Below are 16,433 nucleotides of genomic sequence, written 5' to 3'. Positions count from 1 at the left end.
AAATATCTAAGTGTTCTTTGATACTGCTCCCATATGGTATGGGCTGGAGTTAACGACTCACTTAGAATAAACAGAGTATTCTGACTTTCAGACAAGGTCCTAAAAGGTTCCGTGGCTTCTTCTTGGACTCTCTGTTGACATGCTCATTCCAGGGGAAGCCAGCTACCATGTCATGAGAACGCTCAAGGAGTACTTTAAAGTTTCACGTGGCGAGGACCTGAGGCCCCCTGCCAGCAACCAGTCCTAAGCTGCCAGACGTGTTAGTGAGCTGCCTTGCAAACAGACTCTCCAGCCCCTGTCAAGCTTCCAAATGCCTGTAGCTTTGTGAGAGGCCTGGGGCCAGAGCCACCCAGCTAATCTGGTCACAGATTCCTGACCCTCGGAAGCTATGTGGGATCATAAATGTTCATTATTTTCAGCTACCAGGTTTTGGGGTTATTTGTTATACAGCAATTGATAACTAGTACACCTGTGATTTGCTTTGGCTTATAAAGAATGGACAGAAGTGTCACATGTCATTTTCAGGAAGAAGAAACCTTAAGAACAAGGTACATGCCACTATATTCTATTTCCAGACAGGTTCTAGATGGTGGCAGCTTCATCAGGCTGGCCCCGGAGTGAGGACCATGTGTGAGTCAGGGTCCAGCAGGGGAAAGATGACACAGGCGAAAGGGGAATTGAGAGTTTAATGAGGTGTTAATCCACAAAGGAGTGGACAGCCTTAGCAGAAACTGGGGAAGGATGGTGAGATGTCCCAAGCCAGCATTACTACCCCCAAGCCTGAAGGGACAGAGGAGGGAGCAATTACTAGGATTTGGTGAGAGTTGTAGCTGGAGGAGGGCCCCAGCAGGGTTATAGCTTTCAGTACAGAAATGCCACCACTCCAACTCACAGCCCTGCAAGGAGGGCTCTGGAGGAATGAACACCTGACCTTACCTCCTCCTGAGTCTTCCCCCTGGCCAACACATATGGTTTCAAATATTGGTTTTGCCAGTATTTAAATGACTGTTTATTTATTTTAATAATATGTATTTGGCTGCTCCAGGTCTTAGTTGTGGCATGCACGATCTTTAGTTGCAGCCTGTAGGATCTAGTTCCCCAACCAGAGATCGAACCTGGGCCCTTTGCATTGGGAGCATGGAGTCTTAGTCATTGGACCACCAGGGAAGTCCTTCAGTGAGTCTTTAAAAATGGTACCAAACAGTTCTATTAGGTCCTTAGGGTCCCGTTGCATTAGGAGCATAGAGTCTTAGCCACTGGACCACCAGGAAAGTCCCTCAATGAGTCTTTAAAAATGGTATCAAAGGGTTCTATCTATTAGGTATTTAGGGGTACAATTTATAACTTACACATTTTGATAGTTCAGTGAGTGTTTTTCTTAAAATAGCTGTACTTCTGAGGCTATCCTAAAGTTCTTCTATGGAAGAGGTGGCCAGCATCTGCTTTCGATCCTTTTCCACAAGGAAGTCTTTCTTCCTTGTCTGATGGGGCTTTCCACATGCCTACTGGCCAATCCCTGACCTGCACTCTATGAGGCTTGCTCATGGAGGTTGTGGCCTCTGATTTCAGAACAATACATCTTTTCCCAAATAATCTTGGGCCTTCTATCCTTCCATACTCACAAATGATGGCCCAGCCCAGTCCTAAGTCCATCTGGAGGATCTATACAACACCCCTTCCCCAGAACTGCTTTACCTACCTGTAGGCTTTCAAGATCCAGGAGTCCTAGGCAGAGAAAGGGCCAACTGAGTAGGAAAGAGCTTATAGGATAATTGACTCAACGTGCAAAGTTCTTAGCATGTGCTTGCTTTCACAGAGAGCCTATGCCAGGTCGGCAGTTTCAAACCTCTCCTTAGAGCCTCATTATTCTAGTGACGTCAGTCCACCCAGTGTTCACCACCCAGGCATCTTCTCCCTAGGACTGCAGGTAGGTCATGATCATGAATGCTAGAGATTAAAAGATCTTGCTTAAGAAATAATTATCCTCTCTTGCCTAATGTGGTCACTCTTAATGTTTGTATCTGTGTAAAACAGTGGCTAAACAGTAAGTCCAACTTACCTGTGTTCACCACATAATGTCAACTTAACAAAAAATACCTGTCAACCAGAGCTTATATAGACCCTCTTTTCTATATTTTAGAAGAATACACAATATTCTGTTGTAAGACACTTAACATTGGAAAGAACAGTTCACTAATCTAGACTCTGAAAGCACTGGAAGAGAGAGAGAGAAAGAGAAGTCACTCAGTCACGTCCGACTCTTTGTGACCCCATGGAATATAGCCTATCAGGCTCCTCCATCCATGGGATTTTCCAGGCAAGCATACTAGAGTGGGTTGCCATTTCCTACTCCAGGGGATCTTCCCGACCCAGGGATTGAACCCAGGTCTCCCACATTGCAGGCAGACACTTTACCGTCTGAGCCACCATGGAAGCACTGACCCAACATCAAAATTAAAGTAAAAGTGTGTCTGTGGGCATAGGGAGGTCCAAGTCAGCTGGCCCAGAGTTGCTCAGATGGGATAAAAACAGCTCATCTTCCTGGAGCACCAATTCTGTTAGAAGTTTTAAGGGTGGGGGGAACACACTTTTATCTATAACACATTATGAAACAGACTGTAATTCACATGGACTTTAAATATAAATTGCAAATCTTCAAACACATTTTAGCTTACAGCTGGCCTTTTTGGGCTACAACATCTTCTCACCCACCTCCAGCTCGTATTCACGTGAGGGTGCTTTCGTGGCAAAACTGAAAAAGCACGGGATCTGAAAGCGCCTTGCTGGTGGTAGAGCTCCCCAGATGAGAGAAATACTCAACTAGGACCAGAAAATAAAATACCTGGACCCCTCTCTTGTCTGTTTACATAAATAATGTCCCCAGGTTGGGAGAGGATATCTTGCTGTGTGCTTTTATTTTTATAGTGAATTAAAAAAATTTTTTTTGATGTGAACCATTTTTAAAGGGTTTATTGAATTTGTTACAATATTGCTTCTGTTTTATGTTTTGTTTTTTGGCCACAAGGCATGTGGGATCTTATCTCTCTGGCCAGGGATCGAATCCACACCCCCAAGTGTTAGAAGGTGAAGTCTTAACCACTGGAGCCCCAGGGATGTGCTATGTGCTTAGCTGCTCAGCTGTGTCCTACTCTTTTGCAACCCCACGGACTGTAGCCCTCCAGGCTCCACCATCCATGGGGATTCTCCAGGCAAGAATACTGGAGTGGGTAGCCATGCTCTCCTCCAGGGGATCTTCCCAACCCAGTGATTGAACCCAGGTCTCCCTCATTACAGGCAGATTCTTTACTGTCTTGAGCCACCAGAGAAGCCCTTGGAGCCCCAGGGAAGTACCTTGGTATGTGATTTTATGGCAAATTCTTGGAGAGCCATCCAGGCCAATGAGTTTAACAGGATATCTTTATAAACTGTTTGAAGGTAGTGAGGGATTCGAGCACCCAGTCCCAACTTGTGGTGGGGTGAGCATGAGGGTATCTTCCCCACACCAACAAGCAATTCTCCTGCACCAGTTGGGTGTCCTGCGATTCAACTCGATTCTGACACTGTCTACCTGGAGATAGGGCCAGCTTCCACAGGTTAAGGGCTCAGTTCCACAAGAGGCACATCACCCCTGCCCCCCTGCCGACATTCCAGTCACAAATTTAGTTTGTATCTGTACTTCTGACCTCCTGCCTATAGACTGGAGGTTCTTATGACCCCCACTTGGTTTCAGTCAATGTGCTAAAGGGGCTCACAGAACTCAGGGAAACATTTTACTTACTACATTACCAGTTTATTATGAAAGGATAGAACTCAGGAACAACCAGATAGAAGAGATGCACAGGGTAGGCATAGGAAAGGGACCAGAGATTCTCCATCTCCCCCGTCTTCATGTGTTCACCAACTCCAAAGTTCTCTGAACCCTGTTCTCCTGAGATTTTAGGGAGGCTTCGTTACACAAGCAGGATCGATTAAATCATGGGCCGTTGGTGATTGAACTCAGTCTCTAGCCATCAGGGAGTAGGACTGAAACTTTCAACCCTTTACTCACAGGGTTGGCTTCTCCAGTAGCCAGCCCCCCAGCTTTAGGTGCTTTCCAAAAGTTGCCTCATTCACATAAAATCAGTTGTGGTTGAAAGGGACTTACATATAACAAGATATCCACTCCACCGTTATGGCTCTGAAGCAATTTCAGAAACTGAAGATGAAAAACCGAATATTACAAAAAAAGATGCTCTCCATGACTCTTAGAGCTCAGAACATTCCAAGGGTTTGGGGACTCTATTCCAGTCTTCAGTGTCCCTCAATACCTGTTACATGAAGATTCACATAAATTTCTGCTTGATTTTAGATCTCAAAAAGAGCTTGCCTCCGCAAAAGAATTAGTATGAATTCTTTGTCTCCTAGGACAATGAAAATTATGTAATTTACTGTGTTTCTTCCTGCTTCGTTGCCAGACAGCTTAGAACCAAATTGCTCAGGTCTTGTAATACGTTCTGCTCTGACGCCAGAGAATGCCTGCCTCCTCTGCCTCCTTCAGATGGACTCTGAGCTCTTTCATCCTTATATGTCAAGTCTTGTTCTGTGTTGCAAACAGTCAGCCAACTTAGGAAGCAAGCAGAGCACAGATTTTAATGTAAATATTTTTTTCAATCGACATTTAAATGAATGTGATCAATGTACACCAAAATTCAGATGCAAGGCCAAAAATTATAAACACAGACAAAAAGATAAGTCAAGCATTAGAGAGGAACAACTGATGAATATTGTTTTAAAACAAAAACCTATATAAATTCATATTGTTATAAATAATACTACAATAAATAACTATGTGCATAATTCTCTGGTTAGTTCTCTACAGTATATTTCTATAGGTGAAGTTATTGCCCTAATGACATAACTATTTTCAGTGAAAGGTGCTCAGTCATGTCCAACATTTTGTGACTCCATGGACTATACAGTCCATGGAATTCTTCAGGCCAGAATACTGGAGTGGGTAGTCTTTCCCTTCTCCGGGGGATCTTCCCAACCCAGGAATCAAACCCAGGTCTCGCTCACTGCAGGCAAATTCTTAACACAATGAGCCACAGTGAGCCTCAGTGGAAGCCCAACTATTTTCAAGGGCAAGTTAATTTTCTATAGGTATAGGATACTTGGGGTCACACACAAGGCTGTACAACATCATGGCTGAGACTGTGGACTGCTGCTGCTGCTGCTAAGTCACTTCAGTCGTGTCTGACTCTGTGCGACCCCATAGATGGCAGCCCACCAGGCTCCTACAGGGTTCAAATTCTGGCTCCCCTACTGAGTATAATTAAAAGCAGGCTATTCATGCTCTAGTTCGCTTTAGAAATAATGGTAAACAGTACTCAGTTCAGTTCAGTTCAGTCTCTCAGTCATGTCTGACTCTTTGTGACCCCATGGAACTGCAGCACGCCACGATTCCCTGCTGCTGCTGCTGCTAAGTCACTTCAGTCCATCTCCAACTCCCGGAGCTTACTCAAACTCATGTCCATTGAGTTGATGCTGCCATCCAACCATCTCATCCTCTGTCGTCCCCTTCTGCTGCCTTCAATCTTTCCCAGCATCAGAGTCTTTTCAAATGAGTCAGTTCTTTGCATCAGGTGGCCAAAGTATTGGAGTTTCAGCTTCAGCATCAGTCCTTCCAATGAATATTCAGGACTGATTTCCTTTAGGATGGACTGGTTGGATCTCCTTGCTGTCCAAGGGACTCTCAAGAGTCTTCTCCAACACCACAGTTCAAAAGCATCAACTCTTCAGCATTCAGCTTTCTTTACAGTCCAACTCTCACATCCATACATGACTGCTGGAAAAACCATAGCTTTGACTAGATGGACCTTTGTTGGCAAAGTAATGTCTCTGCTTTTCAATATGCGTCTAGGTTGGTCATAACTTTTCTTCCAAGGAGCAAGCGTCTTTTAATTTCATGGCTGCAGTCACCATCTGCCGTGATTTTGCAGTGGTCTACTCAGCAAAAGGTAAAATAGAAAAGAAAGAGCAAGGATACATGAAAGCTAGAAAGCATAAAACAAAATGAATGAAGCAAACCCCAAATGAAGCTATTATGAAAATAATTGTAGATGAGTTACTTGCTAGAGTTAAAGAGAGTGGTTCTCAAAATTGGGTCAGGAGTCAAATAAGAGATTGTTCCCTCAACTTCAGCTAACTCTTTCCTGTGAAATTTGGTCACCATGTCCAACTCCTCTGTCACTGCTCTTGTCTTGTAGGTGGTCACTAAATCCAACGGAGTCTCTTCAGCCCTTGTCTTTCTTAACTTCTTGGAAATATTTGATGTTGCAAGCCACGCCCTTCCCCTCTATGCAAGCTCTTTCCTCAGCTTCTAGAAGGCTGCGTTTCCTCCCAGTTTTCTTCCTGTCTTATAGGCTTTCCCTTCTAAGTGTCTTTGGCCCATCCCTTCAGTGTTGGGGCTGTTCCTCAGGGTGTGCCCTAGGTACTTTTCTTTCTCCCTCCACATATTCTTTCTGTAAGATCACTACTCCCAAAGCTCTGATTATAACCCATATGCTGATAGATCCCAAATCTAGAATTCCAGTCCAGGTCTCAGGAGCAATTCTGAGCTGTAAATCTGTATATCTAATTGCATATTGGCTATTTCCATCTGGGAATTTTGGAGGAACCTCAAATTCAACTGTATCCAACTGAATTCATAATTTTTCTCATTTCTTTCTCCTGATACTAGTAAATGGCACCCCTTGGTTGCTAAAGTCAGAAACCTAGGGTCCGAATTTGACTCCCCTCTCCCTTACCACCGCTGATTCAAATGAAACAGTCTCTCCTAAATATTTTCCAGATCCATTTGCTTCTCTGAGTTCTCGGGGTCAACACCCTCTTCTGGCTCACTACCCTTTCTTGCCTGGGTTATTGAAGAGCTTCCTGAATGACTTCCCTACCTTGAGTCAAGCTACACTTCAAACCAATGTCCATTGTGCTCCAGGGTGCTTCCTCCAGAGCAAAAAATTTGACCATGGAACACCCATGCTTAACATCCTTCAGTGACAAGACCCTTGTCACTGGGTTCAAGGTGACCTTGAAAAAGTTCAAGGTGACCTTGTCACAAGGTGACCTGCCACTGAATTTCTTTTGTCTTGAATGTGCCTTGCTCTTCTTACATTCAGGCCTTTGCACCCACTGTTCTTTCTCCCGAAAATATTATTTGCAATTCTTTTCTTAGCTTACCTCCTCTCATTCTTCAGGTCTCAGATTAAATGGCACTTTCTCAGGAAACTCTAAAGTAGGTTAGGCTTCCTGGCCATGTGCTTCATTATCACCATACAATTTCTCTACCATTTATCACAAAAGTGTTGCAATTTCTTAATAGTTGGTTTCCCCGTTGAGCTGCAAGTTCCATGAAGATGGGAACTGTGTCCATCTCTTTCACCACTATGCACCCCAGAATGTGCCCAGTAATAATCATTAGATGCTCAATAAATAGTTACTGACTACATGGACAGATATACAAAAATATGTATATCTTAAGATTGCTCAGAGTGGCAGAAAAACTTGGAAAACGCCTAATTTTCTAACATGAGAGGACTAGTTCAATGAGGTATGATTCTTCATATTTTAAATTTCCCAGTCCAGTTACTAGGAACATTATGGTTTAAAAAAATTTAAATGACATATGGAAAAATGTTTCTCATATATTGTTAAGTGAAAACCATAGTATTATATGTGTAGATGTCTAATCTGATCTTATTCTTGCCCTTGTGTTTATGATTTTCCCTTAGCATTCTTTATCTCATGCATTTACCGTTCTATTTATTTCATTCTTTTTCTTCTTAGCTTGTTTTCATCCTATGACTATCTGCTCATGTTTTATGAAAGACATCTCTTCTTCCATCTTTCTGAGGGTGCCCAGCAATTTCTCAGCATTTTCTTTCTGTATCCTGTAGCAGTCTACATTTTCAGGGATTTGTCCCTTCCTCTTGTTGTTCAGGGATCAAGAGGTTTGTTCTTCTCTTATTTAGTAGAATTTTTTCATGGATTCCATTTTTTTCTCATTTTACTTACTTAGATTGAATGAAACAATGCCATCAGCTTGGCCCAACACTTTCTGCTTGGGAGATAATAGCATCCTTTTCTTAGATCAACAGCTTGAGAGGAGGTTGGTGTGAATGGTTCCCAGTCAAATTCTGAGTCCTAGGGGACTCTAGACAGCTTTGCTCACTAAAGTGACATCTCCTTCAACACCTACCTCCTGGCTCTTTGATTCTGTGACCCTATATGGTATGTAACAACTTCAATTCCTTTTCCATTAAAAGGAAACAGGGCTTCTAGGGAACATGGCTGATTCCAGGTCCGGATGGGAAATATACAAGATAAGCCTAAACAGCTTGTTACACCAGATAGTGAGGACTGTACATCAGAAGGATTCAGGAACTAATGTAAAGGGGTTTCCATTGGCCAGTGGTGGATAATTTGAGCATAAGTGAGGATAACTGCAATGGATTGAACACTGAAATAATTAAATCCATGCATTCACAATAAACCCTTTCCTGGCAAAGCCCTAGTTGGTCTGTGGGAGGATGCTAGAGACCAACTCATTGTTTTTAAAATTAATAAATAAGATAAATTAAGCAGTTATGGTGGCTTTCTTTTTTTGGACTGTATCATGTAGAAACCAAATACAGATTGTGGTAAGTTTCTCTTTATAGAAATATTATAGTTAGTAAATAATGAAGGAAGGATAGAGTTAGAACCATTTTGCAACCTCCAATATAATAACCAGTCTAGGCTTTGACCATCAACAGCCATCAACATCACAAAGAAGAGATGCAACCAGACAGTAAGGGACCTCTAGGGGAAGAAAGCAGCAGCACCTATAAGGTAGTCTTGCCAAAAAAATCTAACAAAGCTGATTAAGCCTCCAGATTCAACTTCATTTTATAGGAAATTCAGGGGATAGAGGAGCATGCTAAGCATTTCAGCACCACCAACATGAGGATGCAATCATCAAAATCCAGATGGTGGGAAACTGCCTGTTCCCTTCCACAAACAATTTGTCTGGAAAAGGAAAAAACAAAAAATATATATATATACATATATATACATACATACACACATACACATATGAGAAATGGTAAAGGGAAAATGTACAGAGACTTAAAAAGATAATATTATCACCATTTTCAATGTATAGACCTTATTTAAACAATGTTACCATCCTATCTCCAAGGGATCTTCCCAACCCAGGGATCAAACCCAGGTCTCCTGCATTGCAGGCAGATTCTTTACCAATTGAGCCACCTAGGAAGCATCTAGTTAAACAAACAAACAATTAAATAAATCAAGACTCCCCTGGTGTTCCAGTGATTAAGACTCTGTGCTTCCAATGCATGGGGTGCAGGTTCAATCCCTGGTCAGAGAATTAAGATGCCACATGCTGTGTGGCCAAATTTTTTTTTAAATCATAACCTTTATGAAACAATTGAAAAATTGAGCATTGACTGGCTTTCTTTATAATGTTAAGAAATTACATTAACTTTTTGGGGGTGATAATGATATTTTATTAATGTGAAAAAATCTTTATTTTTGCAGATGAAGTGATACGGTGTTTGGAGTCTGTTTCAAAATATATGGAGATAGTGCATGAAATAGAAAAAAGTTTGGCCATGAGTTGATAATTGTTGAATTGGGTGATGGGAATACAGAGGATATTATAACATTAGACTATTCTGCTAATTTTGCACATGTGATATTCTCTATAATGAAAGTTTTTAAAATTGCAACTATCAAAAAAACTCACTTAATCATCCAGTAAACACTGCCTCTATCCTTAAAGCATGTTAGAATCCTTCCAGCTCTCTTGAAACTACAGTAGATCCCATTCCATCACAATTACATTCTTGCATCAGTACCTATGGCTAAAATCAACCCAAGTCAGAACTATCTTGAAAATCTTTTAAATTTCCCACAAAACAAGTAATTAAGGCATCCTCTGGATACTTTGTAGAGTGATTCTTATGAACATGAGCATTTGGAAAAAAAAAAACAAACCAAAAGACCAGAAACTAAAGGAAGACTCAATAATTTGGAATGCTTCCTTCATTTGTTTTCCTGAATACCACTTTTTCTTGATTTTCCCTGCCTTACTAGCCACTTGCACTTTTCCTGTCATCCTCCTCTCCGTGTTAGAGTGTCCCAGGGTTCAGTTCTTGAATCTTTCTTTTCTATCTGCTCTAACTTCCTAGTGAATTCATTGACTCAGGGCTTTAATTAATGTCTGAGTGAGTGAAGTAAGTGAAGTCGCTCAGTCATGTCTGACTCTTTGTGACCCCATGGACTGTAGCCCACCAGGGTCCTCCATCCATGGAGTTTTCTAGGCAAGAGTACTAGAGTGGGTTGCCATTTCCTTCTCCAGGGGATCTTCCCAACCCAGGGATTGAACCCGGGTCTCCCGCATTGCGGGCAGAAGCTTTACCGTCTGAGCCACCAGGGAGCCCTTATTAAAGTCTGATAACTCCCATGTTTCCATCTCTAGCCAGAATCAATCCATGAACCCCAGACTCATTTATTGAACTGTCTACTTGATTTGCCCATCTGGGCATCTAATAGGTATCTCAACAGATTCAAAGCAGAATTTTTTTATTATTTATTTTTATTTTACTATGGTCTTTTTTGAAGTGTAGTTGATTTATAGTATTATGTTGGTTTCAAGTGTACAACATAATGATGATGATGATGATTACAGTACCAATGACCGTTATTTGTGGTGTTTTTGATGATAGTCATTCTGACCAAGTGATATCTCATTATGATTTTGATTTACATTTCTCTGATGATTAGCAGCATTGAGCATCTTTTCACGTGCCTGTTGGCCAGCTATGTCACCTTTGGAAAAATGTCTACTTAGGTCTTCTGCCCATTAAAAAAATATATATTTCTTTCTTTATTTGACTACACTGGGACTTAGTTGCAGCATGTGAAATCTAGTTCAATGACCAGGGATTGAACCTGGGCCCTCTGCATTGGGAGAGCAGTGTCTTAGCCGCTGGACCACCAGGGAAGTCCTGCCCATTTTTAAATCCAGTTGTTTGGTTTTTTGATATTGAGTTACATGAGTTGTTTATATACTTTAGATACTAACCTCTTATTAGTCATATCATTTGCAAATATGTTCTCCTATTCGGCAAGTTGTCTTTTCATTTTGTCAGTGGTTTCCTTTGGTATGCAAAAGCTTTTAAATTGAACTAAATTTTATTTGTTTATTTTTGCTTTTGTTTCCTTTGCCTTAGGAGACAGATCCAAAAAAAGACTGTTACAATTTATGTCAAAGAGTGTTCTGCCTCTTTTCTTCGAAAAGTTTAATGGTTTCTGGTCTTTAATTCATTTTGAGTTTATCTTTGTATATGGTGTGAGAAAACTATAATGTCATCTTCTATATACAGTTGTTTGGTTTTCCCAGCACCACTTATTGAAGAGACTGTCTTTTCTCCATCGTGTATTCTTGCCTCCTTTGCTGTAGGTTAATTGTACCACTGGTGTGTGGGTTTATTTCTGGGCTCTCTATTGTGTTCCATTGATCTATGTGTCTGTTTTTGTGCCAGTATATTACTATAGCTTTGTAGTATAATCTGAAGTTAGGGAGCATGATACCTCTAGCTTTGTTCTTTTTTCTGAAGCTTGCTTTGGCTGTTCAGGGTCTGTATAAATGTTAGGATTATTTGTTTTGGTTCGGTCACAATTCTTGATTTCTGAACCTTCCCCATCTTATTCCTCCACCAGCGTTCCTCTTTCTTCTTAATGGCACCAGTTGCTCAGGCCAAAAACTCTGGAATTGTCCTTAATGACTCTTTTCTTGCTCCCATATTCATTCTGTCATTAAATCCTATATTTACTCTACTTTTAAAATAAATCCTGAATCCAGTTACTTCTTACCATTTTTGCCTGTATTATTTCTATTCTTTTGTAACTGGTGTCCTGGCTCCCAGCCTTGCCCCACAGACCATTTCTTTTTAAACCTAGCAACCCGCGTGGTCTTACATTCAATCATGCCCACCATGTTCCACCTCACAGTAAAAATCGAAGTCTTAAACTGACCTACAGAACCCTTCAAGTGACTGTGAAATGGGCTTTACCACATCCCATGAGTCAACCACCCCTCTGACCTGCTGTCGTACTGTTGTCTGCCTCACCGACCTTGCTTCAGTCCCATCAACTTTACTGCTGTTCTTCAAACACATCAAGCACACTGCCACCCCAAGACTTCTACGTAGCTTCTATCACTTCTCTGCTCAAATGTCATATTATAACCTCCCATCGCACAGACTCACACACCCCTCAGCACTTCCTGGTGGCTTAGATGGTAAAGAATCCACCTGCAATACAGGAAACCCAAGTTTGATCCCTGGGTTGGGAAGATCCCTGGAGAAGGGAATGGCTTCCCACTCCAGTATTCTTGCCTGAAGAATTCCATGGACAGAGGAGCCTGATGGGGCTACAGTCCATGGGGTCACAGAGTCAGACATGACTGGAAGACCAACACTTTTCTTCTTCTCTATAGCACTTGTCTTCTGATAAACTATACAGTTCTTTTTTTTTAAATTAAAAATAGGAAAAATATTCTCAGACATAAAACTTAAATACAGACAGGTAAATTTGAATACATATAACCTAAAATATTAATCTAAAATAATAAACACAATAAAAAGACAAAATCAAACTTGTAAAGTTTTGCTTTAAATATAATAGAGAGTTGACATTTTAAAAAATATTTGCCAATAGTAAAATAGTAATAAGCTTATTTAAAATTGGAAATAAAATATGAATAAATAATTTTGAAGCATTTCTTTTATTTTAAAATTTTTGTTGGAGTATAGTTGATTTACATTTTGTTAGCAAAGTGAATCAGTTATATATATATATATATATATCTCCAGTCTTTTTTAGATTCTTTTCCCATATAGATCATTACAGAGTATCAAGTAGAGTTCCCTGTGCTGTACAGGAGGTCCTTATTAGTTATTTATTTTATTTGTAGTAGTGTTTATATGTCAATCCCAATCTCCCAGTTTAGCCCTCTTACCCCCTAGTAACCATATGTTTGTTTGCTATGTCTGTAACTCTATTTTTGTTTTATAGATAAGTATATTTGTACCCTTTTTTAAGATTCCACATATAAGTGATATCATATATTTGTCTTTCTATGCCTGAATTACTTCACTCAATATGACAGTCTCTAGATCCATCCATATTGCTGCAAGTAATACTCCACTGTGTGTATATGTATATATATATATATATATATATACATACATACCATATCTTCTTTATCCATTCCTCTGTTGATGGACAAAAATATGGACCACTTCATGAATTTGTGTGTCATCCTTGTGCAGGAACCATGATAATCTTCTCTATAATCATTCCAATTTTAGTATGTGAGGCTGAAGTGAGCATTACATTTCTTATTTATTTATTATTTGTCTTCTCTACTGGACTGTAAAATCCCTAAGAACTGGAAATCTGCTTTGTTCACGGCTATATTCCCGCTACCTCAAATCATTCTTGGCACATAGAGAGAACCCCCAAATATTAATAGTTGAGTGGATGAATCAGTGAAGGAAAGAATGAGAAGGCGTCTAGTCACAGATGGGTGGGCAGGAAAGCATTTAAGATACTCCTCAAATCAGCTGTGAGTGGGGAACAAGGCAGGGAATTTGGAACTGTTCCTGCTTGTCTCCAGGTTTACTCCATTCTGTTTTGTTATTGAAGCTCTTCAAATGCTGCAGTGTTGTGATACGCTCTGTGGAGAAACCCATATCTCAAGAAACCAAGGAATCCGCAGACTGCCAGCCATAAGGAGCTGAATCCCATTGACAAGCCCCGTGAGTGAGGGAGGAAGTGAATCCTTCCTTGTTGAGCCCAGAGAGACCCATTTAGGGTCCAGCTAAGCCACGCTTGGACTCTGACCCCCAGGAATTGTGAGAAAATAAATGTTTTAAGCCCTTAAGTTTTGTGGTAATTTGCTACACAGCAAATTAGTTAACTAAGAGCTTGGTTTAGTGACTGGACCAGAAATTCCTTGAAAGCAATGACTATTCATCACTTGTCAGATGAGTGGTTTTTTTTTTAATCCCTGGATGACTTAGAGTTTTAATCTTTTTCTGTGTCTGCATGTATTTTGGGGGAGGGGAAAGCTCTCTCCAGCTGCTGCTAACTAGGCGCTACTTTAAATGTAATGTCTGTATCTCAGCCTTGCTCTCAGTCCTAATACCTCCACCTCATTTATGTGAATCTCCCTGTGGTTGTGATAACATGGACAAGAGTGAAGTTTCCTAAACAAGCAATCACTTTCCACCCTGTCTAGGATGCATAGTTCAAAGAGAGGGATAAGCAGAGAGAGGATTAATTATTATCAGTAACAATGGCCCCTTGATTAGAAATTGGAATGCTGCTCTTCTTAAAGTATTAACCTGTGGCTAACAATCACAGGTTATTGTTACAGATCAAGCTGCTTGACTGTTTCCCTCTTGATTTTAAGATGCACTTCCCTAGAGGTGCAGTCCACAGGAAACGATCTTCCTAGTCTAAATGATGCATCATAGAGGGGACTTTTCTAGAGACACTAAATAATGCTAGCCCCCAGGTTGCCAGCATTTAATCACTCACTTTGAATTTCAGCCAGAGAATGTGATAAATAAAAGGGATTCAACACATCAACTATTGGGTGCAAGCACTTGATTTTTCCATGTGCACATTTTGATACAGGCAATGCTTATACTGAGACATAGAGAATCCTTTTCATCAGACAGCTGACTGAACCTCAAAGTTAAAATTCCTTATTGTACCAGTCAGAGACTCAGGGAAAGATATTTGGCTCTGCCAAGTCATGTGGTCAGCAGCCAAGCTGACAGGGAAACTAAAAAGCAATCGATGTGAACACTTCCCTATATACCAGCTTCTTCTAGGGGAAAGATGTGAGAGCCCAGGAGAAAGGTGGTTAGGTCAGAATCTTTTCATTCAACCCCACATTCCATATTCAAGAAAGGATTTCTACTCTCTATGGGGTGTGTTCTAGGGCCCTAGGGATTGGGAGAACACAGCTGTGTGGCTTTTTTTTACTCAAATTTGTATGCTTCTCCAGCAGATGATTGCTAACACTGGCAGGGCTGGACAAGCCTAGTTCTAATTTCTTAAGGCATGCATGTGCGCACACACACACACACACAAATTAAAGAAGATTTTCTAAGCTGCTTCTGAGGAAGAAGACAAAAAAACTGGAATTATGCAACGGTGTTGGGGGTCAGGCTGGAGACCTGAGACATGAGAATGGATTTGTGAGGGGCCCTCCCTTTAGGTGGGGTGGGTAAGTGCAGTTAATATCGGTAACCCCTGAGTTGGGGGAGGCAGCTCTGTGGAGGGATGCTTCCTGATGCTCAGGGAATTCTTGGCAATGAGAACATTTGGGCTGGTCAGTTAGCAGTGGATCTAAGACTTCATGTAGGTTGAGCCGTCTTTGTTCCTACAGATCCCCTGGAGGAGGGCATGACAACCCACTCCAGTATTATTGGGCTTCCTGGGTTTGATCCCTGGATTGGGAAGATCCCCTGGAGGAGGGCATGGCAACCAACTTCAGTATTCTTGCCTGGAGAATCCCCATGGACAGGGGAGCCTGGCAGGCTACAGTCCATGTGGTCGCAAAGAGTCAGACATGACTGAGTGACTAAGCATAGCACAATGCCCTAGGTTAACATGTAAAGTTGTCCAGAAAGTTTTCCCTTGCTAGTATCTGAAGCCCTGGGAAAACCAAAATCTGTAAATAAATATTTTACTTATTTATTTTTAAGTAGTATCGATGGTCTCTGGAGTTCTCTCTGGGCCCCGATTAGCATTAGATTCATTCATTCATTTATGCATCCATTGAATACATTTCTTGAGCACCCCCTTCCTGCCGGATGTTGTTCTAGGCTTTGAGGTCACCAGGGTGTGGAAGTCCCATGAGATCTGTGCCTTCATGGAGTTTACTTTTGTGTGGGGATGGCAGGGACCTAGCACTATCCAGAAGAATGAGTCTGCTGGCTCATTAACTTCTGTGGGCAGTTTTATTCCAATAGTCAGCACAGATGTGATTTCCCCAATGGGCAGCTATTCTTGACTACAAACAGCTGTGAATCAGCATGTCAAAAGCCTTCTTAAAGGAACGCAGTCTTGTCTGAGACTGTGGAAGCTCCAGAGAAAAAGGTTTTTGTCCAGGCCTGGGGAGGCTGTGTGTTGGCAAGAGCACCCAAGAGAAACCCTAAAAACACCTAGGGGTGAGTGTAGCTTGACCACCACCCTAATTTTGTCATCAGAGATGTAAAACACCTCTCAACCTGCACCCCATTGTCACTCCACCGTCATAGCTGGGTCAGCAGACCTGAGGTCCTCTGAAGTCCTCTGAGAATCAGGACAAC

At 41.3% G+C, this 16,433-nt stretch overlaps 1 non-coding gene across 1 annotated transcript; it reads right to left on the bottom strand.

Annotated features, from left to right (window-relative positions):
• Positions 1-13,331: 13,331 nt before the first annotated feature.
• Positions 13,332-13,438, bottom strand: LOC122445638. Its single transcript, XR_006270604.1, has one exon. It is a non-coding gene; the product is annotated as a U6 spliceosomal RNA (small nuclear RNA).
• Between the last annotated feature and the right edge of the window lie 2,995 nt (positions 13,439-16,433).

This window comes from Cervus canadensis, chromosome 7, assembly GCF_019320065.1.
Source record: "Cervus canadensis isolate Bull #8, Minnesota chromosome 7, ASM1932006v1, whole genome shotgun sequence".
NCBI classification, from domain to species: Eukaryota; Metazoa; Chordata; class Mammalia; order Artiodactyla; family Cervidae; genus Cervus; species Cervus canadensis.
The sequence above is the reverse complement of the archived record's forward strand: the minus strand, read 5'-3'. Positions and strand labels throughout refer to the sequence as shown.